Source organism: Rhinatrema bivittatum, chromosome 1 (assembly GCF_901001135.1).
Source record: "Rhinatrema bivittatum chromosome 1, aRhiBiv1.1, whole genome shotgun sequence".
Classification (NCBI taxonomy): Eukaryota; Metazoa; Chordata; class Amphibia; order Gymnophiona; family Rhinatrematidae; genus Rhinatrema; species Rhinatrema bivittatum.
The window spans coordinates 396391139-396418384 of NC_042615.1; the positions used below are offsets into that span (position 1 = coordinate 396391139).

Here is a 27246-nt window from a genome sequence, read left to right on the forward strand (position 1 = left end):
CAGTTCATCAATGGTTATCTTCTTTTTCCCGTCGATAGCAGGGCTGAATTAGCCATGCTGTCATGGGGATCTGTCAATCAGGCCCGGGAGGCGGAGCTTGTCAAAGCAGAGAACAGAGCTTTGCTCTCTGCTGCTGCGCGTGTGTTCCCGCGCAGGAAAGTAACGGAATCTCCTCAGTCTGTTTTTTTCCACGAGCGGGATCGCACGCGGAGCTATTCTCTCCTCAGGAAAAAAAAACAAAAAATTACCAATGTCAAAATCGGGGTTTAAACCCTGTCATTGCGGCAAAGTAATGTCGGCCACCGGACACGACCGATGTTACAGATGTCTAGGACCAGATCACAATCCTGATGATTGCGACTTTTGCTCTAAGATGTCACCTAGAGCACTAAAACAAAGGGCCTATAGGCTTCAGGAACTTTTTGCCTCAAGGGACTCATCGGAGGCTCATTCATCGCCTGGCCCATTAACTTCATCGGCTCCATCAAAAAAGAGACCGTTATCGTCGGATCCTCAATCCTCCACTCTTGGAGGTAAGGACAATCCAAAACGAAGAAGGCCAATGGATTCTCAGAAATCCGCAGTGCCTGTAGAGCCGCAACGTCCCATATCGGCGCCAGGAATTTCGACACAGACACCCTCTGCACCTACGGCGCCATCTGCGCTTAAAAAAGTATCTGCGCAGGAAGAGGGATCGGCGCAGAAATCATCACTGCGCAGATCACATACGCGCACGGCGTAGTTGAAATCTGCACGTACGGCGCCGACTCCATTAAAGTCTATGCGCACAGCGCCGAAGACATCGGCGCCAGTAACCCTTGCGCGCGCAGGATCTGAAAGATGTGCGCATAAATCTACATCCACGCACAAATCTACAGCTGCGCACAAAGATACAGCCGCGCATAAATCTTCATCAGCGCATAAATCTACATCTGCGCATAAATCTAAATCTGCACATAAATCTAAAACTGCGCACAACAGGCATAACTACTCAACTCAGGCACTAAGGAACGAGTTGAAACAACGACATCTGCATTCACAAAGTCCTTCTTCTGGACCTGATACCACAGAACTGTCATCAAGTAAAAGTCATGCAAACTTGCCGTCTACTGATTACCATAAGCACTCACGATGCTCTTACCATAAAAAATTGGCAAAGAGAAGTGCTACATGGGAAGTAAGTCCTTCGACTTCTAAATAATCTCATACACTACCTTCCAATACCTTCTCAAAAAGAGAGGTAATACAGGTTGTTTCTTCTTCCACTTCTACAGATTCAGAAGATTCGAGGAACATATCTTTCAATAAAATACAAGATGACAGACAGGTACCTAACACTTCACCACAAAATAACTCAAGCCACCCTAAAACAGGTGTCTCACGAGAACAAGATGATCGTATGACAATGCCCCCTCATACAAGAGAGGCATTTTTTCAATTGTCTCAGTCTTTAGCAGGTTTTTATGAAACCCTTCAGTCATCATTCAAAATGACTAACACTGCTAATGACAGTTCACCGGAACACAAAACACAGCTTAATAGAGAACCGTCGGTTGAACCGCCGACGTCTCCAATCATAAATCAACCAACCTCGCCAACTCATACACAGGAAACATCTTTTGATTCTCCTTCAATACAAACATCCCCATCATCATCTATGGGATATTTGTCTGATCTACAGGAACAACCGCAAGAACCGTACTCCCCTCCGGAAGACCTTACATACCCAAAATTCCTAGAAATGTTGGGTACAATACTGCATCTAGAGGTACAAAAAGAAACAGACCCTAGAGCTGAAATCCTAGATCTTCTAAAAACTTTTGATACTCCAGGGGAACCAACATCTCTTCCACCACAAGAGATCCTGCAGTCAGTCTTACAAAAGTCCTGGGATACGCCTTATTCAATTCCAGCCGTTTCCAGGAAAACAGACACAAAATTTCGTATGAGGATAGCACCTCCATACACTCTACCACAATTACCTCACGCTTCAATTGTGGTAGAGTCTGCGATGCAAAGATTCAAGAAAACAAAGTCGCATTCCTCTTACCCACCAGGGAAAGACAACAAATATCTAGATGAGTTTGGCAGGAAAATATACCATAACTCGATGTTGACTGCACGAATTATGCAACATCAATTCTACATGGTACAGTACCTCTATGAGTGCATGCAAGCTATGAAGGGTATACATTTCTCAATGGCAGATCAGATAGCTCAGCCTCTTCATGACACGGAAGAGTGTTCTCGACACCTTTTGAGGTCAATCTACGAAGCACATGAAACATCATCCAGGGCATCAGCAACAGCCATTGCAGCCCGCAGACTGGCATGGTTACGTTCAAGTTCGATACGTGAAGACTTGCACGAGAAACTAACAAATCTCCCATGTACAGGAGATAACCTGTTCGGAGACAAATTCCAGGACGCAGTAAGTAAATTGAAAGAGGAAGCTCTAGCAGTACAATCATTAACATCCCACCCTATTTATTCGACTGCACGTCGTTATATGGGATCCACTCGTAGGCAATCATATGCCAGAAGACCCTATAGGTCTTATCAATCTTTTCGAACCCAACCATACCCTTCTTACCAACGTCCTGCTCCACAACAAATTACATCAAATCAATGGAGAGGTAAACCACGTAACCAGAGACAGCAGGCACAACAGCCGACCACTACGGCAAAAGCGACTTCATCTTTTTAATAACTCAGCCGCCACCACAACATCAAGCTCCTCCAGGCAGAATTCGTTCTTGCCTCGCAACCTGGGAAAGAATAACATCAGATCAATGGGTTTTGGAGATAGTACGTCACAGTTACCAACTCCAATTTTTCACAAAACCCATATTGCCTCATCTTTCCACACTCAAGATTTACAATTCCCATCCACAACTGAGGGAGGAAATTGCTTTGCTTCTCAAACAACAAGCAATTCAACAAATTCACCCACACTCCAATTCAGCAGCATTTTATTCCCCGTACTTCCTCATCCTCAAGAAGTCGGGAGGCCTTCGCCCCATACTAGACCTAAGGGAATTGAACAAATTTCTCACCAAGGAGAAATTCAAAATGGTATCGTTGAAGTCAATTCTTCCTCGCATTCAAACCAACGATTGGATGTGCTCCATCGACCTGAAGGATGCTTACACACACATTCCAATCCATCCACCCTCGTGGCATTACCTATGTTTTCGCTACGGACATCAACACTACCAGTACAAAGTTCTTCCCTTTGGCCTTTCGGCTGCACCCAGGGTATTCACCAAATGCATGATGGTGGTGGCTCATCTCAGGAAACAAGGTATAACCATCTTTCCATATCTGGACGAGTGGCTCATACTCGGACCAACTCCAAGCATTTTACTGGATCACCTCCATCGGGTGATACACTGTGTACAAGAACTAGGATTGGGATCAATTTTCAAAAATCACACCTACAACAAACACAACAGTTGCAGTTCATAGGCGCATACCTGGACACTACGTGCAACAGAGCGTACCTCCCAACCGACAGGATTTCACATTTCCGTCACCTTCTCTATACCTTGAATCATACTCAGAGACCGTCGGCGAGACAGGTCTTGGTAGTCCTGGGCCACATGGCAGCAGCGAATTTCACTGTTCCCAACACCAGGCTACACATGAGGCGCCTACAATGGGGACTAAAACGCCAATGGAAACAACATTCACAACCATTGATGCAGAAGGTATCGCTAACGGCCGAAAAGAGAAAAGATATAACATGGTGGTTCCTGGACTCCACCCTGTCCAAGGGAGCGTTGTTCAGCCCCCCTCCTCACAATGCACTTCTATCCATGGATGCGTCTCACAAGGGCTGGGGTGCACACCTCGAGATTTACGAAACACAAGGGTTATGGACAATCTTGGAGCAGAATCTGCAAATACATTTATTGGAACTCAGAGCGATTCGCAATGCATTACGAGTATTCCAAGACCACCTGAAGGGACGCAGGGTCATGGTCTACACGGACAACCAAGTAGCGATGTTTTACATCAACAAACAAGGAGGGTCCGGTTCATGGTCCCTTTGCAAGGAGACCCTGATGATTTTCCAACACGCTCACCGGAATTCCATACATCTCCAAGCAACTTACCTGCCAGGAGTTGCAAACACAAGAGCGGACAGACTAAGCCGCATCTTTCATCCTCACGAATGGACATTCAACACAGAAATAGCCCAAGACATATTTCTGCAGTGGGGAACACCTTCGATAGATCTCTTTGCAACAGAGATCAATGCTTAGGTTCCCAGATTCTGCTCGATAAGACCAAGCCAATTCAGGATCGCTCAAGGTGCCTTCCTCATTCCGTGGACAACAAGCCTTTTGTATGCCTTTCCTCCCATACCTCTCATAACAAGAACAATTCAGAAATGTATAGCAGACAAAGCTCAACTGATATTCATAGCCCCGGCCTGGCCGAGGCAGCCATGGTACAGTTTCCTGCTTCGGCTATCCATCCAGGATCCAATTCCATTACCGGATGGACAAGATCTTCTCTGTCAAGATCAAGGGACACTTCTACACCCGCTACACTCATCTCTACACTTGACAGCTTGGAGATTGAGAGGCTCCTTCTAACAGAACAAGGAGTTTCCACTTCAACACAATTCATTTTGTTAGAATCAAGGAAACTCTCAACCAGGAAAAATTATAGCTACAAATGGAAACGTTACTCTGCCTGGTGCACTTCCAAAGGTGTACCACCATTGGACTGCTCACTGCAATTACTTATTGGTTATCTTCACACACTATATGTAGCTGGTCTAGCAACATCATCCATCAGAGTTCACCTCAGCGCCATAGGTGCCTATCATAGACCAATCAATGAGATGCCTATATCCAATCACCCATTACTGACTCGTTTCATGAAGGGATTAACGCACATTCGTCCTCCCGTATCCAAACCTCCAGTTTCATGGAACCTCAGCATAGTTCTGGAACAGCTCATGCTTTCCCCATTTGAACCCATGGACTCAGCACACGTTAAATACCTCACATGGAAAGTGGTATTCCTGGTTGCAGTAACATCAGCACGAAGAGTTAGTGAGTTACAGGCTTTGGTCCATTATCCTCCATACTTGCAATTCCATCACCAGAAGGTAGTTCTCCGAACTCACCCATCTTTCCTACCGAAGGTAGTTACCCCATTCCATCTCAATCAAACATTGGAATTACCAACTTTTTTCCCTAAACCGCACGCAAACAATAGGGAAAAACTACTGCACCACTAGATTGTAAAAGAGCTTTAACACACTACAAAGAAAGAACAAACTCGGACTCCTGTGTTTCTCAACTCTTTGTTTCCTTCGACCCGAAGGCACCTGGACTACCAGTGGCTAAACGCACCATCTCCAGTTGGATAGCGCAGTGCATCAAATTCTGCTATGATAAACAGAATTTACAATTACATTCTACTCCTAAAGCTCACCAAGTTAGAGCAGTAGCAACCTCCTTGGCACACTTGAAAAATGTGCAACCCATAGACATTTGCAAGGCAGCTACCTGGTCATCACTGCATACCTTCACATCTCACTACTGCCTTGACCAACAAGCAGCCACTGATGCGACAATAGGACAAGCAGTACTGCAATCTCTGTCCTCCACTACACGGTGACTGCCACACTGTCAAAGATCACGTACAAACACATATATCATAAATAACGTGATCAGGAGCTTGGGACTCCCATGACAGCATGGCTAATTCAGCCCTGCTATCGACGGGAAAAAGCAAGTTTGCTTACCGTAAACGATGTTTCCGTAGATAGTAGGATGAATTAGCCATGCTGACCCACCCTCCTCCCTGGCAGTCACCAAGTCTTCGACTACATTGATGCTTAATCATAGACTGAGGAGATTCCGTTTCTTTCCTGCGCGGGAACACTCACGCAGCCGCAGAGAGCAAAGCTCTGTTCTCTGCTTTGACAAGCTCCGCCTCCCGGGCCTGATTGACAGATCCCCATGACAGCATGGCTAATTCATCCTGCTATCTACGGAAACTTCGTTTACAGTAAGCAAACTTGCTTTCATCTCAAAGCGCCCCCAAAGAATTACAATGGGCAAGTTTAAATCCAACTGGTATACAACAAAAACAGGAGTTCCACAAGGCTCAGCCCTTTCCGCTCTGCTGTTCAATATATATCTCTTACCACTATGCCGTCTTCCTGCTGGTTTAAATTTCAAAATATACGCAGATGACATACAATTTACAGTTCCATTTACTGATACCTGGTCTAAAACATTTTCTCTATTACAACTTTCCTTATCCTCAATAAAAACTTGGTTGTCGCATAATAGATTAAAACTAAATACATCTAAAACAGAACTAGTATATCTATCTACAGTTCCAGAGTCATTCATCAACCTCCTCAATCCTCCTTATTCGAAAAACAACATATTCCCATTAAATTCCACGCAAAAAACTTAGGAATTATCATAGACTCAAGATTATCTTTAACCAAGAACATCTCAGGAATAGTAAAAAAAAATCATTTTTAAAAATTCACATGTTGAAGAAACTTAAACCGCTATTACTTCCAAACGACTTTCGTCTTGTAACTCAAGCACTGATTCTTACTCCGTTAGATTACTGTAACTCTCTATATCTTGGCTTACCATCTTCTATACTTCAACCTCTGCAGCTTGTGCAAAATGCAACTGCACGAATGTTATATAATGTATCAAGAAGAGATCACATCACACCAATTCTGTACCATTTGCATTGGCTCCCAATACCGTTCCGCATATCATATAAAATTTTATCAATGATTCACAACTTACTACACAATCCTAATTCAATCTGGTTATGTTCTCTATTGAAAATTTATAAACCCAACAGACAGTTACGATCTATGAATAAATGCATTTTAGAAATTCCATCAATAAAATCTGTAAGCCTGGCACTAACAAGAAAACGAGCTTTCTCAATAGCAGGTCCCATATTATGGAACTTGATTCTGGAACTTATCCGTCTAACAGTAAATCGTAACGAATTCAAAAAAGCATTGAAAACTTATTTACCTGTGCTTACAACATATCGCAATAAACTGTCAAACCCACCTGTTACTAAATAACTGTTACTAAGTCATTATAATTGTATATATATTTTAAATGATGTAAGTGAATGACAATGTGTATGTTTTATTTTGTAAACCGCCTAGACGGATAGATTACTACCCCTTGGTGCGGTATATAAAAACTTTTAAATAAATAAATACAAGAAAGCTTATAGAAAGTTGGAGAATTTTGAGAATTACACCATACACCTAAACTTTAAATTTTTCAATTTTCCATCATCTATGATGGTCCCAGCCAGGGATATATCCAAGAGATTTTGTACTGAAGTCTTTTGAATTGTTACCAAGAGGATTTTTCCTGAGAACAATATTTGTTCTCCCAGGACAAGCAGAATGGTAGTCCTCGCAGTCGGGTGACATCATCAGATGGAGGCCTGTCACGGAACACTTTTGTCAAAGTTTCTGGAACTTTGACTGGCACACTGAGCATGCCCAGCATGCTACTAACCCTGTGGCCACACAGGGTCCCCCTTCAGTCTCTTTTTTCCCCACCCAGCAGTTGCTTCGCAGTTTTTAGGAGCTCTGTGAGAATCTCTCTCACACTTTTCCTTACGGAATTTTTTGAAGTCTTTTCTCCATTTTTCCCTGTCCCGGGGTCCCCCATCATGCACCAACCTCCTCAGACGCTTCGGTAAGTTTTTACCGCATTTTGCAGTCTGTTCCCAGCAGTGTACTTCTCGGTGCCCAACGGCCACCGACTGCTTGCCACCCCTTTTTCAGCATGGCAACCAGTTTTCAAAAGTGCCCGTAGTGTCAGAGGACAATGTCCATAATGGACCCGCATGATGTCTGCATATAAGTCCTTGGGCCTTCCCACGATGTACATCGGTGTACAAGTTGTGCACAAATGACCCCCAAAGACCGCTGCGCCTGACTGGAGAAGATGGAGTACTTATTTGCCTCCAAGCGCTCGTCTCCGAGTCGAGGGGGCCCATCTACTTCCGTCCCTTCTCCATCAATACCCCACCAAAAGGACCAAGGAGCGGATGACCATCCATCACCAACATTGTCCCGTTCCAGACTTCTGTGTCATAGTCCTTAGTGCCGGAGAAGGACCGGGCCGAGCACCGTGAGAAACATCACCACCGGCACCGACGTACATCCCCGTTCAGTGCCGGCACCGACACTGGAGCAGCATCGACCTCGGTTGAGCCACCCTCAAAAAGGGCCCGGATAGAGGAGCCCCCATTCTCCTCTGGAACTGGAACCCGAGACGTTCCCCATCGATATCGGTGCCAGACACCGAGCCTCCACAGACCCTCGTGGACTCTCCGGTAACGCCTAGCCTGCTCCTACCCCAGGTGCCATGTTAGCCTCGCCAACCTTTCGGGAGGAATTGTACCACATGATCCAAGAGGCAGTGCTGAATGCCCTTAGAGGTTTCCAGTCGTCACCGGCGCCGGCTCCCATCACGCTGCCAGAACCGGCGCACTCAATGTTGGCTTCACTCTTCAAGCGTTTAGACACACTTATCGGTGTCCTGCCATCGATGCCCGTTCCATCAGGTTCGGCACCAAGACAACCACTGATTCCTCCTCTGGTCTCAATACCGATTTCTGGTTCTTTGGAGGAAGAAGATGCCCATGTCTCATCCCCTGTACGGGAACCACCGATGCCAGAGCCAGTTCCAGGACCATCAGGCCTACCGGTGCCCTATCGCCTATCGATGGCCTCTGCCAATACCTCTTATCTCGGTGCCACCTCGCCGTCCATCGGTGTTCGCTCTGGGATTTAGGTTTGTTCTTCCATCTGAAGGCCCGGTGGGTGAAGGGGAGTCTCCCTATGGACCCGTGGGATGATGCTTCCTCTGAACACTCCTCACAAGCTTCTGAGGAGTTAGTTTCAGAGCCTTCACACCTGGAGGAAAGGCACCGCTCCCCTCCGGAAGACCTCTTCTTTGCCAGCTTTGTGAAGAAGATGTCCGAGACTATTCCATTTAAACTACAAATGGAGGCGGACTCCAGGCATAAAATGTTGGAGATACTAAAATTTGTAGATTCTCCAAAAGAGATAATGGTGATTCCTGTCCACAAGGTTCTTTTAGACCTCTTGCACCACCTCTGGGAGCACCCAGGAACTGTGCCTCCAGTCAACAAAAAGACTGATGCCACGTACCTGATACAACAAGCCCCAGGATTTCAAAAGAGCCAATTACCCCACTAATCTGTAGTGGTAGAGTCAGATCAAAAGAAAGCCAAAAGGTCCCACCCTCACTCTTCTGCCCCACCTGGGAAAGAGCAAAAGGCATTAGATGCCTTAAGCCGCAGAGTTTCCAAGGGTCAATGCTAACAGCTCGTATAGCAGCCTACCAGCTTTTTATGACCCAGTATACTAGAAATCTCTGGAAGCAAGTCCAGGATTTCTTGGAGACCCTGCCTGAACAATTTCAAGAGGGCTTGACCTCCATCCTGCAAAAAGGACTAGAGGCTGGGAAGTATGAGGTCAGAGCAGCCTATGATGTTTTTGAAACTGCATCCAGAATCTCAGCAGCCAGAATTAGTGCCAGGCGCTGGGCTTGGCTCAAAGCCTCTGACCTCTGCCCAGAGGTGCAAGATAAATTGGCTGACCTTCCCTGCACAGGGGACAATTTGTTTGGTGACAAAATTCAGGAGGCAGTATCGCAGCTCAAGGATCATCACGAAACCCTGCGCCAACTGTCCACTGTCACTTCAGATACCCCTGCTACAACCCGAAGAGGCATGAGAAAGGATATCAGGAAACTAACCTATAGGCCATGCAGGTACTGCCCTCCTCCATCCCGTGCTCGGACAGCCCGGCCCTCTCATAGAGGCAAACCTCATCAGCACAGAACACCTAGAACACAGCCAGCCCCTCAGACTGGTCCTGCAGCAGGGTTTTGACTCCTTTCTAGAGAGCAGAAGTCACCCTCCCTTGCACCCCTCAACCAATTTACCAGTAGGAGGCCGCCTGTGCCACTTTGCCACCAAATGGCACTCAGTCACCACCGAACGATGGGTGCTGTCTATAGTAACCCACGATTACCATCTCAATTTTCTTACTGTGCCCCCGGACTCGCCACCCATCCTGGCATGGAGACTGAGCGATCACACAGTGCTCCTCGAGGCAGAACTCTCTATCCTACTGCAGTCCAGAGAGCTGTAGAACCGGTGCCTCGGACACAGCGAGGAAGGGGGTTCTTCTCTCGATACTTTCTAATCCCGAAAAAAACCGGAGGTATACATCCTATCATGGACCTCCGCGCCCTAAACAAATACCTTCGCAAGGAGTGGTTCAGGATGGTTTCCTTACGAACATAAGAACATGCCATACTGGGTCAGATCAAGGGTCCATCAAGACCAGCATCCTGTTAACAACAGTGGCCAATCCAGGCCATAACAACCTGGCAAGTACCCAAAAACTAAGTCTATTTCATGTTACCGTTACTAGTAATAGCAGTGGCAATTTTCTAAGTCAACTTAATAGCAGGTAATGGACTTCTCCTCCAAGAACTTATCCAATCCTTTTTTAAACACAGCTATACTAACTGAACTAACTACGTCCTCTGGCAACAAATTCCAGAGTTTAATTGTGCGTTGAGTGAAGAAGAACTTTTTCCGATTAGTTTTAAATGTGCCACATGCTAACTTCATGGAGTGCCCCCTAGTCTTTCTGTTATCTGAAAGAGTAAATAACCGATTCACATCTACCCGTTCTAGACCTCTCATGATTTTAAACACCTCTATCATATCCCCCCTCAGCCGTCTCTTCTCCAAGCTGAAAAGTCCTAACCTCTTTAGTCTTTCCTCATAGGGGAGCTGTTCCATTCCCTTGATCATTTTGGTCGCCCTTCTCTGTACCTTCTCCATCGCAATTATATCTTTTTTGAGATGTGGCGACCAGAATTGTACACAGTATTCCAGGTACGGTCTCACCATGGAGCGATATAGAGGCATTATGATATTTTCCGTTTAATTAACCATTCCCTTCCTAATAATTCCTAACATTGTTTGCTTTTTTGACTGCCGCAGCACACTGAACCGACGATTTCAATGTATTATCCACTATGACGCCTAAATCTTTCTTGGGTGGTAGCACCTAATATGGAACCTAACATTGTGTAACTATAGCATGGGTTATTTTTCCCTATATGCATCACCTTGCACTTATCCACATTAAATTTCATCTGCCATTTCGATGCCCAATTTTCCAGTCTCACAAGGTCTTCCTGCAATTTATCACAATCTGCTTGTGATTTAACTACTCTGAACAATTTTGTATCATCTGCAAATTTGATTACCTCACTCGTGATATTTCTTTCCAGTTCATTTATAAATATATTGAAACGTAAGGGTCCCAATACAGATCCCCGAGGCACTCCACTGCCCAATCCTTCCACTGAGAAAATTGTCCATTTAATCCTACTCTTTGTTTCCTGTCTTTTAGCCAGTTTGTAATCCAAGAAAGGACATCGCCACCTATTCCGTGACTTTTTACTTTTCCCCATTAGGGACTTTATCAAACGCCTTCTGAAAATCCAAGTACACTACATCTACCGGTTCACCTTTATCCACATGTTTATTAACTTCTTCAAAAAAGTGAAGCAGATTTGTGAGGCAAGACTTGCCTTGGGTAAAGCCATGCTGACTGTGTTCCATTAAACCATGTCTTTCTATATGTTCTGTGATTTTGATGCTTAGAACACTTTCCACTATTTTTCCTGGCACTGAAGTCAAGCTAACTGGTCTGTAGTTTTCCAGATCGCCCCTGGAGCCCTTTTTAAATATTGGGGTTACATTAGCTATCCTCCAGTCTTCAGGTACAATGGATGATTTTAATGATAGGTTACAAATTTTAACTAATAGATCAGAATTTAATTTTTTAGTTCCTTTAGAACCCTGGGGTGTATACCATCTGGGCCAGGTGATTTACTACTCTTCAGTTTATCAATCAGGCGTACCACATCTTCTAGGTTCACCGTGATTTGGTTCAGTCCATCTGAATCATTACCCATGAAAATCTTCTCCGGAACAGGTATCTCCCCCACTTCTACAGCAAGGAGATTGGCTCTGCTCTCTAGATCTTCAGGATGCTTACACCCATATTGCAATATTCCCTTCTCATCTCAAATACCTGCGATTCGTAGTGGGACACAAACACTTTGAGTAAAGAGTACTACCGTTCGTCTAGATATTGATAGAGCCACATCTATCCATATCTAGACGATTGGCTCCTCAGAAGTCCATCCAGGGAAGGAGCCTTCACTCCCTCCATCTTACCATACAGCTGCCCTAGTTGTTGGGATTTCTGAGAAATTATCCCAAATTCCATTTGACTCCATCACGCCAGCTCTCTTTCATCGGAGCAGACCTAAACACCACCATGGCCAGAGCGGCCCTCCCTGAAGACCACGCGGTTCGTCAGACAGGATCAGCTCGTCTGCCCCTAATCTTGCTGGGACACAAGGCATCCACGGTCATGTCACCCCAATGGCTCTTCTTGCCATGAGGATGATGCAATGGACCCTAAAATCACAGTGGTCCCAAGCCACTCAACACCTTTCACGGGTCATCCAGGTAACCAGCCAGCTTCATCAATTCCTGGCTTGGTGGACCCACATGTGATGTTGACCACGGATGCCTCCAACCTAGGTTGGGGAGCCCACGTTAGTGGACTGCAAACACAAGGGCTCTGGACCAGAGTGGAAGCGGACCACCAAATCAATTTTCTGGATCTCCGGGCGATACGGTATGCCCTATTTGCATTCCAGGATTGCCTATCCAACAAGGTAATCCTGATTCAAACAGACAACCAGGTAGCGATATGGTATCTCAACAAACAAAGGGGCACAGGCTCTTACCTACTCTGCCAAGAGACCGCACAGATCTGGGCCTGGGCTCTATCGCACTCCATGCTACTGAGAGCTACCTACCTGGTGGGCATAAAGAATGTGATGGCAGACCATCTTAGCTGGATCTTTCATCCCCACGAATGGTCCCTAGATCCCACTGTAGTGAACAAAATTTTCCATCAGTGGGGTCAGCCAGACATCGACCTCTTTGAGTCCTTTCACAACTGTAAAGTGGACAGATTCTGCTCTCTGCACCGCAACCACAAGTGCCTTCGCCCACTCATGGAGCACGGGTCTGCTATACGCATACCTTCTTCTTCCACTCATCAGCAAGACTCTCGTGAAGTAACATCAGGACAGGGGCACAATGATCATCATTGCGGCAAGTTTGGTTTCCCATTCTTCGCGACCTCTCTGTCCAGCAGCCTCTTCACCTGGGCATGGTGCCAACTCTCATAACACAGAACCAAGGCGCGTTACGTCATCTGAACCTCCAGTCTCTGTCTCTGACAGCCTGGATGTTGAAAGGTTGATTTTACAATCCCTTGACCTTTTCACTGATGTCTCCCAGGTCCTCGAAGCTTCACGAAAGCCTTCTACTCGGAAATCTTACCGATCAAAGTACCAATCCTTGTGGTGCATGCCAAAAGGTCTAGATCCCTTCTCCTGCCCCACGACAAGGCTCCTGGACTACCTCTGGGCACATCTTGGAGTCTGGCCTACAGATTTCCTCCATCCGGGTACATCTAAGTGCCATAGCTGCTTACCAAAAAGGTATGGGGGATTCCACAATTTCGGTGCAACCCCTTCTAGGGCACTTTATGAGAAGCTTACTACAGCTGAAGCCTCGACTGCATTCCCCAATTGCGGCCTGGGACCTCAATGTTGTGCTAGCACAGCTCATATGGTCTCCATTCGAGCCCCTACATTCCTGCGAACTATGACATCTCACTTGGAAAGTTATTTTTCTAGTGGCAATAATATCCGCTCGCAGGGTCAATGAGCTATAGGCACTGGTAACGTACCCGCCTTATACAAGATTTCTCCATGACCGGGTAGTGCGCCGCACTCACCCTAAATTCTTACCAAAGTGTAGTGACTGATTTCCACTTGAATCAATCCATAATACTGCCCACCTTTTTTCCAAAGCCGCACGCACCCCCAGGTGAGCGGGCTCTGCACTCCTTGGACTGTAAACGTGCGCTCGCATTTTATTTAGACCACACTGCAGCCCATAGGCAGTCCACCCAATCCTTTGTCTCCTTTGACAAGAGTAGACTCAGAGTTGCGGTGGGCAAGCAGACCCTGTCCAGCTGGTTGACTGACTGTATTTCATTCTGCTACCAGCAAGCAGGCCTTCTGCTCGAGGGACGTGTAAAAGCGCATTCAGTCATGGCCATGGCAACGTCAGTAGCACACTTCCATTCAGTACCCATTGCCAACATCTGTAGAGCTGCAACTTGGACCTCTCTCCATACCTTCGCAGCTCATTACTGTCTGGACAAAACTGGCAGGCAGGACAGGGTCTTTGGCCAGTCTGTACTGCGTAATTTGTTACCAGTTTAAAACCCAACTCTTCCTACTTACGGCCCACTGTGAATTTTCAGGCTGCCCTTCATCACCAATAATACCCCTGTTGTGCCTATTGCATATTTTTGGTTGCTGATTGGTTTCCTACGATCTCATGCAGCCTGTAGCTCACTATTCACCCATCAGCTCACTATTCACCCATCTGTGAGGACTACTATCCTGCTTGTCCTGGGAGAAAACAGAGTTGCTTACCTGTAAAAGGTGTTCTCCCAGGACAGCCATGGCCTCAGGGGATCCTGCTATATGCCTTTCCTCCGTGGCCCCTGCTGGGCGTCATTGTACACAGGATTCAGCGACACAGAGGCCTAGTTCTTCTAGTGGCCCCGGACTGGCCGAGAAGACCCTGGTACGCAGACATGAGAAGACTACTGGCAGGGAATCCTCTACGCCTGCCTCCACACAGGGACCTGCTGCAGCAAGGTCCCATCCTCCACGAGAATCCAACTCAATTCTCTCTTATGGTCTGGCCATTGAGAGGGCTAGATTGAAGAAGAGAGGATACTCTGAGCCGGTAATAGATACACTCCTCCGAGCACGCAAATTCTCCACATCACTGACATATATCAGGATCTGGAGAGATTTTGAAGCGTGGTGCGACTCTCACAGCACCAATTCGCATGCCGCTCAGATTCCTCTCATCTTGGACTTCCTACAAGATGGACTTCAGAAGGGTCTGTCCCTCAGCTCCATCAAGGTACAGGTAGCAGCGCTGTCTTGCTACGGTCCCAGGAGTGACGGCAACTCCATTGCCAAACACCCAGACGTTTCACGTTTCCTGAAAGGAGTCAAACACATTCGCCCGCCACTGAAGTGGCCAGTGCCCTTGTGGAACCTCAACCTAGTATTGGAATTTCTAGCGGGATCTGCCTTCAGGCCCCTTCGAGGCCCGTCTCTCCGTTTGTTAACCTTGAAGATGGTGTTCTTGCTGGCCGTATGTTCAGCACGCCGCATCTCAGAGCTACAAGCCCTGTCCTGCCGTGATCCATTTCTCAGAATCACTCCAGAGGCTAACCATTTTCACACAGTTCCATCCTTTTTACCCAAGGTGGTCTCACACTTCCACCTCAACCAAACCATATCCTTGCCAACCACGGAAGGTTTGAAGAAGTCAGAAGAAGGCCGAATGCTACGCCATCTCGACATCGGCAGACTGCTGTCCAGATACCTAGAATTGTCAGAAGCAGACGAAAGACGGACCACCTGTTCGTCCTTCACAGCGGGAAGAAGCAAGGGGAAGCAGCCTCACGGGCAACCATCGCCCGCTGGATCAAAGAAGTTATCAAGGCGGCCTACGTAGAGGCAGGAAAACCACCGCCTCTACGGGTCAAGGCTCATTCTACCAGAGCGCAAGCGGCCTCTTGGGCAGAAACTAGGATGCTGTCGCCTGCAGAGATATGTATAGCGGCGACCTGGTCCTCCCTCCGTACCTTCTCCAGATTCTACCATCTGGACGTCCAGGCCAGGGAGGACACAGCATTTGCGAGGGCAATCCTAAACGGTCCTCGGGCAGCCTCCCGCCCAGTCCGGGAGTAGCTTTTGTACATCCCACTTGTTTTGAGTCCATCTGCTACACGAAAGGAAATGTGGAGATTACTTACCTGATAATCTAGTTTTCCTTAGTGCATGCAGATGGACTCAGCATCCCGCCCGGCTGTTGGTATACAGGGGTTTCACCGATTCACGGTAAGCCATGTTTTTCTTATATAGGGCATCCACCCTGCCGAGTGTCGATGCCTTCTGGTTGAGAACACTGGCGGTCTCCAGCTACTGTCAAATCGGTCAGGGTAATCCTGTTCATTTCATTGATCGGTCAGTCACACGTATATCCATAAAGCTTTTGCAAGGAAGATTACTGAGTTGCTGCACTTCCTGTGGGGGTATATGTACCCGTGCTGACGTCAGATCCGTCTCCAACTGCTAGCACGAGCACGCTATACCCACTTGTTTTGAGTCCATCTGCATACACTAAGGAAAACGAGATTATCAGGTAAGTAATCTCCACATTTCCTAGCGCGTAGCAGATGGACTCAGGACCAATGGGTATAGTGTACTCCTGATAGCAGTTGGAGACAGATCAGATTTCAATCTGACCTCAGCCCTAGTACATATACCCCTGCAGGAAGTGCAGCTCTTCAGTATTTTCCGTCTCCATAGCAGGTAGAAGAAAACTTACGTCTACAGACGAGCCCTGCTCTCCTGTGGTGACACCCTCTGGTCCCACCCCCAGTTGAGAATTCCCAAGGTGATTTCCATGGTCCCTCGGAGGTAAGCCTCGGTCAAGCGGCCGATCCTCAGCAGGGACCTAGCCCCTGAATTCGGGCGTGGCTGAGAGGCAGCGGGTGCATCCTCGAGCACGGCAGTGAGTGTATTTACCCTCTCCCCCCACAGCCGGAGACCGCCCGGAACGAAACCGGGAAGCGTCGAAGACAAGGTAAGGTAGAAATCTTCTTTAAAGACTCCAGTCTCCGAGGTTCAAGGAGTCATACAGGTCGCCGGCCGGGACCAGTGCCACCGGGTTCATCTGCCCTAGCAGGGCCAGGCCCCGGTTAGATCCAAGGGTTCTCCCACGTGGAGACCCTCCGAGGTGGTCGCCATATTGCCCGCGTGGTCGCTGTCGCCATTTTTGCCCTATTTGCCTCTCTGTTCGCCGTCTCGATCCAGGCGCACAAGGCTAGCAAGGCGCACAAAATATATGTGCGCATAAAGTTACACGCACAAGTACCATGTGCACAAGATACACGCATATCACGTGCTTACTGGGCCGGGTGCATAGCTGCGACTTGTGCGCACACCTGCGCGCGCACACAACCCGCATTCACATTTCGATGCACTGGAGCGCATAAAGATTTACGCGCCTATATCCTTAGCACCACCGGAAACGGAGCTCAAGGCCTCTGCCCAGCATGCCACATCAGAGCTGCACAACACGAAAAGGCCAACGCCCTGTGCGTCCAGTGCGAGGAGACCCTGGGAGATCCAGCCCAGGGCCAGTCCCACCCAGGGCCGAGTATTAGCTCCTCAATGAGTACCCCGGACCTAGCAAATTTCAGCGGGACACCCCCTCAAACAGGGACCCCTAGGGACACAGCGCCCCCTAGCTTGGACCCAGCGTCTATCTCATGGGTAGAATTCTTCAAAGGCCTACACACCTTTGTTCACATGCAGACGGAGCCTCTGGCAAAACAGCCACAGCCTCACCAGAAGACCTTAATGCCCCAGGCCCCTCTAGGCCCAGACAAATGAATCCACTGCCCAGAAGTCCCACCTATGGGGACACGGACAACTCTGAGGAGGAATCAGAACCTTTGGAAGAGGGGGAACTCCCCCTGGGGACAGAGTCTCACCGGACCATGAGACGCTTCTTCACCAAGGACGAGCTCCCAGACCTGGTCACCCACAGCCTGAAGGAGCTTGCTATCCCAGGCACAAGTGCTTCGGGGGAGCCTAAGATGAATCCACTGCTAGAGGGATTCCGGCAGACCTCCCGCCATTCTCTCTATTACAAGCCATCCAGCAGCTAATTGACCTGGAATGGAGTGCTCCAGAGTCTACATTTAAAGGGGGACGGTCTATGGCAGCCATGTACCCTCTGGACCCGGCAGCCAAAAACCTGACATGCCCAAAAGATGGATGCCATGGTCTGCGCAATCTCGAAGCGCACTATCCCAGTGGAGGGAGGTGCAGCACTCAAAGTTGCTCACGACCGATGTCTGGAATCCTTCCTTAAACAGTCTTTTGACGTTGCCGCTATATCCCTACAAATAGCCCGCTGCACCGTGGTGACACGTGCCTGCCTATCACAGACCAGGACCAACACCCCTGGGGAAGCCATGGAACCAGCAGTATCATTCCTTGCGGATGCTGCTTCCAATCTGTTGCGCACAGCGGCCAGAGTTTGTCGTAAGCTGTGGCAGCCAGGAGGCAACTCTGGCTCCGAAGCTGGTCGGCCGACGCATCTTCCAAAATGAGACTCACAAGGATGCCCTTCAAAGGATCCCTCCTGTTCGGCAGCGTTCCTGTTAGAAGCTGGCTAACAAATGGGGCGAGTCCCCATTACCGCGACTACCAGAGGACAGGAATAAGAAAAACCAGCGACCCTTCCCCCGATCTTCCAGGGGCAGAAGTTCACAGCACTTCAATCCATACAGAAACACTTATCAAGCGCCTCGTCCTACAGGCAGGAATCAGTCCTTTCGGAACAAGCACAACAAAAGGGGAACCAGCCGAGCCCCGGCCCCAACCGCACCCCACAATGAGATTTGGCCGACCCGTCCAAAGGAAGAAGCCATAGGGGGCAGACTTGCCCTATTCTACCAAAGATGGGTCGAGATAACTTCGGACAAGTGGGTCCTAACCATCATTCGAGAGGGATACTACCTGGACTTCCTCCGAACCCCTCAGGACAAGTTCGTGGAATCACCCTGCCACGACCCCTCCAAGAGGGTGGCAGTGGAGGCTACGCTGACCAGATTACTGACTCTCGAGGCCATAACCCCAGTGCCTCCACAACAAATAAATACTGGGCATTATTCCATTTATTTTATTGTCCCCCAAGAAAGAGGGAACGTTCAGGCCCATCCTGGACCTCAAGTCGGTCAACCGCCACCTGAGGATCCCCGCTTCCGCATGGAAACCCTATGCTCTGTAATAAGGGCGATACAACTGGGAGAGTTCCTTACATCCCTAGATCTGTCGGAAGCCTACCTACACATTCCGATCCATCAAGAACATCAGCGCTTCCTTAGCTTCAAAATCCTGGACAGTCACTACCAGTTCCGGGCATTACCCTTCGGGTTAGCCACAGCACCCCGGACGTTCACCAAGATTATAGTGGTGGTGGTGGCAACACTGAGGCAGGAAGGAATCCTCGTACACCCTTACCTAGACGATTGGTTGATCAGGGTGAAATCCCCAGAGGAAAGTTGCCAGGCAACCAGCAGAGTCAAGACTCTACTGGAGAGCCTTGGATGGGTGGTCAACACAAACAGGAGCTGTCTGCAGCCCTCACAGACTCTAGAATACTTAGGAGTCCGATTCGACACCAAGGAAGACAAGGTCATCCTGACACCGACGAGGAGATTAAAACTGACGAACCAGTTGCGAACCCTGCTGAGCAAACCTCGCCCCACAGCATGGGATTACCTACAAGTCCTCAGTCTCATGGCATCCACACTGGAAGTAGTACCATGAGCACGAGCTCATATGAGGCCCTTACAGCGCTCACTCCTATCGCGATGGAGCCCACTGTCTCAGAACTACACCGTACGTCTACCGCTACCGGGCAAAGTTTGAACCCAACTACTCTGGTGGCTACAAGACGGCCACCTGAGCCAGGGAAAGAGACTATCCTCACCAACCTGGATCCTGCTCACCATGGACGCCAGCCTACGAGGATGGGGAGCACACTGCGAAGAGCTAACCGCCCATGGGCAGTGGAATGTAGAAGAGTTGGGGTGGAACATCAATCGCCTAGAAGCCCGGACAGTCAGACTAGCCTGCCTACGGTTCGGTCACAGACTCTGAGACAAAGCGGTCAGGGTAATGTCGGACAACGCCACAACAGTGGCCTACATCAACCATCAGTGAGGAACCAGAAGCCAACAGGTGTCTCTGGAAATAGACCCCCTAATGTCGTGGGCGGAAGGGAATCTCCAGGAGATCTTGGCCGTCCACATTGCCGGGAAAGACAACATCACGGCGGATTACCTCAGCAGAGAAAGTCTGAACCAGGAGAATGGAAGCTGTCGACCACAGCGTTCCAACTGATAGTGAACCATTGGGGAACACCAACCATGGACCGGCTGGCAAACCGGTCCAACGCCCAAGTACCCAGTTACTTCAGCCACAGGCGGGAACCTCAGTCCCAGGGCATCGATACCCTGGTACAGACATGGCCACAGGAGACTCTGCTATACGCCTTCCCACTGTGGCCCCTACTAGGTGTGATCATTCACAAGATAAGTCTACACAGGGGACCAGTACTTCTTGTGGCCCCGGACTGGCCAAGAAGACCATGGTTCACAGACATGCGAAGATTACTGACAGGGAACCCCCTGCCACTACCTCCACACAGAGACCTGCTCCAACAGGGACCGATCCTCCATGAGCACTCAGCTTGATTCTCTCTTATGGTCTGGCCATTGAGAGGGCTCGCCTGAGAAAGAGCAGATACTCGGGGGGGCTGTAATTGACACCCTACTCCGAGCACGCAAGTTCTCCACATCTCTAACATACATAAGGGTTTGGAGAGTATTCAAAGCCTGGTGCGAGGACCACGACATCATACCTCGCTCAGTCAAAATTCCTGCGATCTTGGAATTCCTACAGAACGGCCTACAGAAGGGATTGTCCCTCATGTCATGCTACAGCACCAAGAACGAGTGCGGCAGCATAGCCTCTCACCCCGATGTCTCCCGCTTCCTGAAAGGAGTTAAGCACATCCGACCACCCCTAAAGTGGCCAGTACCTCTTTGGAACCTCAACCTGGTCCTGGATTTTTTAGCAGGAGCCTCGTTCAGACCTCTACGTGGCCTGTCTCTCCGACTATTAACATTGAAAACAGCCTTCCTGCTGGCAGTCTGTTCAGCCCGTTGCATATCCGAGCTGCAAGCACTGTCCTGTTGTGAGCCGTTTCTCAGGCTCACCCCTGGAACCATCCAGTTACGCACGGTTCCCTCGTTCCTCCCGAAAGTGGTGTCTCACTTCCACCTTAACCAAACCATCTCGCTACCATCACCAGATGAACATAAGAATTCGGAAGAGGCCAAATGTCTACGCCACCTCAACATCGGCAGACTCCTGGCCAGATACCTGTGAATGTCGGAATCCGTACGAAAGACGGACCACCTGTTCGTCCTTCACAGCAGGAAGAAGCAAGGAGAAGCGGCCTATGTAGAAGCAGGCAAGCCACCGCCTCTACAAATCAAGGCCCATTCTACTAAGGTCCAGGCAGTGTCCTGGGCAGAAACCAAGATGCTGTCACCCACCGAGATCTGCAGGGCAGCGACGTGGTCCTCCATCCACACCTTTTCCAGGTTTTACCGTATGGATGTTCAGGCCCGGGAGGACACAGCATTCGCAAGGGCATTACTAAGTGGATCACGGGCAGCCTCCCACCCGGTTCGGGAATAGCTTTTGTACATCCCATTGGTCCTGAGTCCATCTGCTACATGCTAGAAAATAGAGAAATTACTTACCTGATAGTTTCGTTTTCCTTAATGTAGACAAATAGATTCAGCATCCCACCCATGGCTGCCGTTACTCTGGGAATTCTTGGGGGACAGCTCCGAGAGCGAGGGAATCAAGGGTAAGCTATGCTTTCCTTCAGTCTAGGACACTCACCCTACCGGGTATCGATGTTTCCCGGTTGAGGGCTCTGGCGGTCTCCAGCTATAGCCAATTCAACCAATTCAAGTAATTCAAGTTTATCAAGTTATAAAGTTAATCTAGTTATTCAAGTTATGAAGTTATTCAAGTTATCCAAAATTAGTCAGTCACACATATATCCACAATGCTTTTCGAGGAGAATACTGAAGAGTTGCACTTCCTGCAGGGGTATATGTACTAGGGCTGATGTCAGATTGAAATCTGATCTGTCTTCAACTGCCATCAGGAGTACACTTTACCCATTGGTCCTGAGACCATCTGTCTACACTAAGGAAAACGAAATTATCAGGTAAGTAATTTCTCCAGTGCCATACTGGGTCTCAGACCAAGAGTCCTTTAAGCCTAGTATCCTATTTCCAACAGTGACCAATCCAGGTCACAAAAACCTGGCCGAATTCCAAGGGTATCTGCAACTCCACCTTAATAATGGTTTATGGACTTTTCCTTCGGGAACTTGTCCAAATCATTTTTAAACGTAGCTACACTAATAGCTCTGGCAATAAATTCCAGAGCTTAATTATGCATTGAGTAAAAAAATATTTTCACTTATTAGTTTTAAATGTATTATATAGTATCTTCATTGTGTGTCCTCTAGACTTTGTACTTTTTGAAAGATTAAACAACTGATCGCAGCTCACTAGCTCTACATGATCACATAACCCCCATCCTAAAAAGCCTCCATTGGCTACCCATACACTTTAGAATAATATACAAGGCCATTCTTACTACATACAAAAATATCCACCTACTGGCTCCCATCGACCTACAAATCCCTCTCCAACTACATAATTCGTCAAGACCAACAAGAGAGGCATACAAAGGATCGCTACAGGTACCACCGCCTAAATCTACCAGACACAACACGCTAAGAAATCGGGCTTTCTCCACAGCCATTCCACCAATATGGAACTCCATCCCTACAAACCTCAGACTGGAAACATGCATCGCAACCTTCAAAAAAAGACTAAAGACATGGATATTCATACAAGCATTCCCGGACTCCAATTGATTTATCTCATCCACGCCTCCTTATCTCCGCCCACTCTATAATCAATTATCTCCACTATCGTTTTTACTTGTTTGAATTTTAATCTGTCCTTTCTCTTCCTCCCCGCCAAGTTTTTAATTACCCTGTTATATGTAACTGCATTTTCCGCACCACTGTTCTAGTTTATGTTTCACGATGCACCCGTGTTTTATGTGAACCAGCATGATGGGACTGCGATCTCGAATGCCGGTATATAAAAACCTTAAATAAATAAAATAAATAAATGTTGCAGTATATGCACGAAAACATGCAAAAGCTAAAGCCTCTGATAGGAAACAGAGAGTAGGATTAAATGATCAATATTCTCAGTGGAAAAGGGTAAACAGTGGAGTACCTCAGGGATCTGTATTGGGACCGGTGCTTTTCAATATATATATAAATGATCTGGAAAGGAATACGACAAGTGAGGTTATCAAATTTGCGGATGATACAAAATTATTCAGAGTAGTTAAATCACAGGCAGACTGTGATACATTACAGGAGGACCTTGCAAGACTGGAAGATTGGGCATCCAAATGGCAGATGAAATTTAATGTGGACAAGTGCAAGGTGTTGCACATAGGGAAAAATAACCCTTGCTGTAGTTACACGATGTTAGGTTCCATATTAGGAGCTACCACCCAGGAGCTACCACCCAGGAAAAAGATCTAGGCATCATAGTGGATAATACTTTAAAATCGTTGGCTCAGTGTGCTGCAGCAGTCAAAAAAGCAAATAGAATGTTAGGAATTATTAGGAAGGGAATGGTTAATAGAACGGAAAATGTCATAATGCCTCTGTATCGCTCCATGGTGAGACCACACCTTGAATACTGTGTACAATTCTGGTCGCCGCATCTCAAAAAAGATATAGTTGCGATGGAGAAGGTACAGAGAAGGGCAACCAAAATGATACAGGGGATGGAACAGCTCCCCTATGAGGAAAGGCTGAAGAGGTTAGGGCTGTTCAGCTTGGAGAAGAGATGGCTGAGGGGGGATATGATAGAGGTGTTTAAAATCATGAGAGGTCTAGAACGAGTAGATGTGACTCGGTTATTTACACTTTCGAATAATAGAAGGACTAGGGGGCATTCCATGAAGTTAGCAAGTAACACATTTAAGACTAATCGGAGAAAATTCTTTTTCACTCAACGCACAATAAAGCTCTGGAATTTGTTGCCAGAGAAGGTAGTTAGTGCAGTTATTGTAGCTGGGTTCAAAAAAGGTTTGGATAAGTTCTTGGAGGAGAAGTCCATTAATGGCTATTAATCAATTTTACTTAGGGAATAGCCACTGCTATTAATTGCATCAGTAGCATGGGTTCTTCTTAGTGTTTGGGTAATTGCCAGGTTCTTGTGGCCTGGTTTTTGGCGGGAAAACCACCACCTCTACGGGTCAAGGCTCACTCTACCAGAGCACAAGCGGCCTCCTGGGCAGAAAATAGGATGCTGTCGCCTGCAGAGATATGCAGGGCGGCAACGTGGTCCTCCCTCCATACATTCTCCAGATTTTACCGTCTGGACGTCCAGGCCAGGGAGGACACAGCATTTGCAAGGGCAATCTTAAACGTACCTCGGGCAGCCTCCCACCCAGTCCGGGAATAGCTTTTGTACATCCCATTTGTAATGAGTCCATCTGCTACACGCTAGGAAATGGAGAGATTACTTACCTGATAATCTCGTTTTCCTTAGTGTAGGCAGATGGACTCAGCATCCGCCCGGCTGCCGATATACATGGGAATTCACCGTTTCAAGGTAAGCCATGTTTTCTGACATTGGGCATCCACCCTGCCGGGTGTCGACGCCTTCCGGTTGAGAACACTGGCAGTCTCCAGCTACTGTCAATCGGTCAGGTTAATCATGTTCAGTTAATTGATCGGTCAGTCTCACTTTGACGGGGTCACTATGCTAGACTAAGATAGGAAGAAGAAAGCTAGGAACCAAAGATTCAAGGAAAAGGGGGGAAGGAAAATACAGCAACACCAGGCTAGAGACGTCCCTTGATTCCTTCCCCCGGATGTTACAAGGACAGAGGAACCACAGGTGTGGGGGATTAAGGGTGGGACCTCCCCAGAGCCAATCACTTGGCAGAGGAGGAGGAGTTTCCACAGGATTAAAAGGACTCCCTAGTAGAGCAGTCTGTCTCCTGCGGGGGATCGAGGAGGAAGGATCGGATTTCCTGGCGGCTCTGGGAGACTTCGAGGCTGGACATTCCCCGACCGTGTGAAGGACTGCAGCAACTATCACAAGGAAGGTGAGCGCGGGGACTTCTGTTGTTTGGACGTACAATAAGGATACTTTGCCTGGAGGACTGCGGGTGGGTGGCTGTACCTCTGGGGAAGGGTTGAGGTCCCAGAGGTACGGAGGGAGGTGGCAGTTAGGCCCAGTGGGTCCGGACTTTTGAACTATGGACTTTGAGAGGGACTTCTAAAGCCAGTGGTTGGAAAGTGAGTTGCTGGCTCAGTGGGGAAGGCATCTGCCTTCTAGCCAGGTGGTGAGGGTTCAAATCCCACCTGGGGTCTTGTAAGATAAATACGGCTAAATTGCTATTTTGAGTTTCCAAGGGACCAGGGAAGCTCATGCAGGGATTGGATCCCTGGAACAGACGCAAGCGGCAGTATACAGACCGGTGAAAGCGTCACACACACATATATCCATAAAGCTTTTGCAAGGAAGATTACTGAGCGCCTGCACTTCCTGCAGGGGTATATGTACCATGTGCTGACGTCAGATCCGTCTCCAACTGCTAGCACGAGCACACTATACCCATTTGTAATGAGTCCATCTGCCTACACTAAGGAAAACAAGATTATCAGGTAAATAATCTCTCCATTTTAATGATCGGTTACAAATTTTTTGAGTTCCTTCAGTACCCTAGGATGCATACCATCCGGTCCAGGTGATTTACTACTCTTTATTTTGTCAATCTGGCCTACTACATCTTCCAGGATCACAGTGATTTCGTTCATTTCGTCTGACTCCTCACTCCTGAAAACCATCTCCGGATCTGGTATCTCCCCAACATCCTCATTAGTAAACACGGAAGCAAAGAATTAATTTAGTCTTTCTGCAATGGCCTTATCTTCCCTAAGAGCCCCTTTAACCCCTTTGTCATCTAATGGTCCAACCGACTCCCTCACAGGTTTCTTGAATCGGTTGGGAATGTGTCCAACTCTGATCACACAGGAAGGAAGGCTGGCTCTGCTATCCAAACCTGCCAGTGCTGGCTCTCAGAGTATGAATGTGCAGTAATCTTCTACAGGAGCCTTTCAAAAGAAGTGGAAGATGTTTTGAATTTTACCAGGAAACCTTCAATCAGAAGATCATGTGGTTTCAAACGTTAGAGGTTTTTGGATTGGTGTAGAGCCAGGCAGCTGTTCTCCTCATGTGGCCGGAGGGGCATGCTTAAGTATTTATTCTTTTTCTTGTCCTCAGGCCTTAGTATCTCTTCAGTCACAGTCCATCTTCATGCCATTGCAGCATATCACCAGCAGGTAGAAGGTGCTCTGATCGCTCTCCAACCCCAGTATCAAGATTCATGAAAGGACTTGGCCTTCCAAGCCTCTGGTCAGTAAACCTTCAGTGCCTTGGGACCTCAACGTAATCCTAGCTCTACTCAATAAACTTCCTTCTTAATCTCTCAAATTGGAAGACTTGAAATTTCTCACCTGGTTGGGGGGGTGGGGGTGGGGGAGTAGGTTCAGCCCTGCAAAGCCTTTGGAGTGGGTGGAAGAGAGGCGGAGTAGCTGGACAACTTTAATCGGGAATATTTAGTGGGATTTTTATCCCACAGAATATCTAGGACAAGTTATCCAGCCAACTTTAACCAGATAACTTGTCTACTAAAAGGCCTACTGAATGTTGGCCGCCTACTTGCCATCTGTTCATACCTTCTTGTCCCATTACTGTCTAGACAGCATGTCCCAAGTTAACAGTAATTTTGGACAAGCAGTTCTGCACAGCCCATTCTCCCAGTAGTACACTCTTCTTGGTGAGGCTAGATTGTCTTTAAGTAAGTACTTCCCCTGTGCAGCATGATACTCCCCATGTTTAATATCTAATTTATGTCTCTTGTTGGAGACATCAAGTTTTTTTACCTGTATACAGAGTTCCCAAAGACAGCATGATGAATTAGCCATAAATAATACCTGCCTGTGTCCCTAGATAATCTATTACCTCACTGAAGTTTAACCTCTGGAAGAAATTTGGAGGCTTATGACACAAATATGCAGTAGTCTACTGAGCTCTGAGAGTTGGGCTGAGTCATTGTTGTCGAATGGGGTCACCCACACACAATGGCTAATTCATCCTGCTGTCTACAAAGAACCATGTTTACT

The 27246-nt window shown here is 47.7% G+C and overlaps 1 protein-coding gene across 1 annotated transcript in view; it reads left to right on the forward strand.

Annotated features, from left to right (window-relative positions):
- GAK (cyclin G associated kinase) overlaps nt 1–27246 on the forward strand; it is an 832466-nt gene that overhangs the window by 678941 nt on the left and 126279 nt on the right.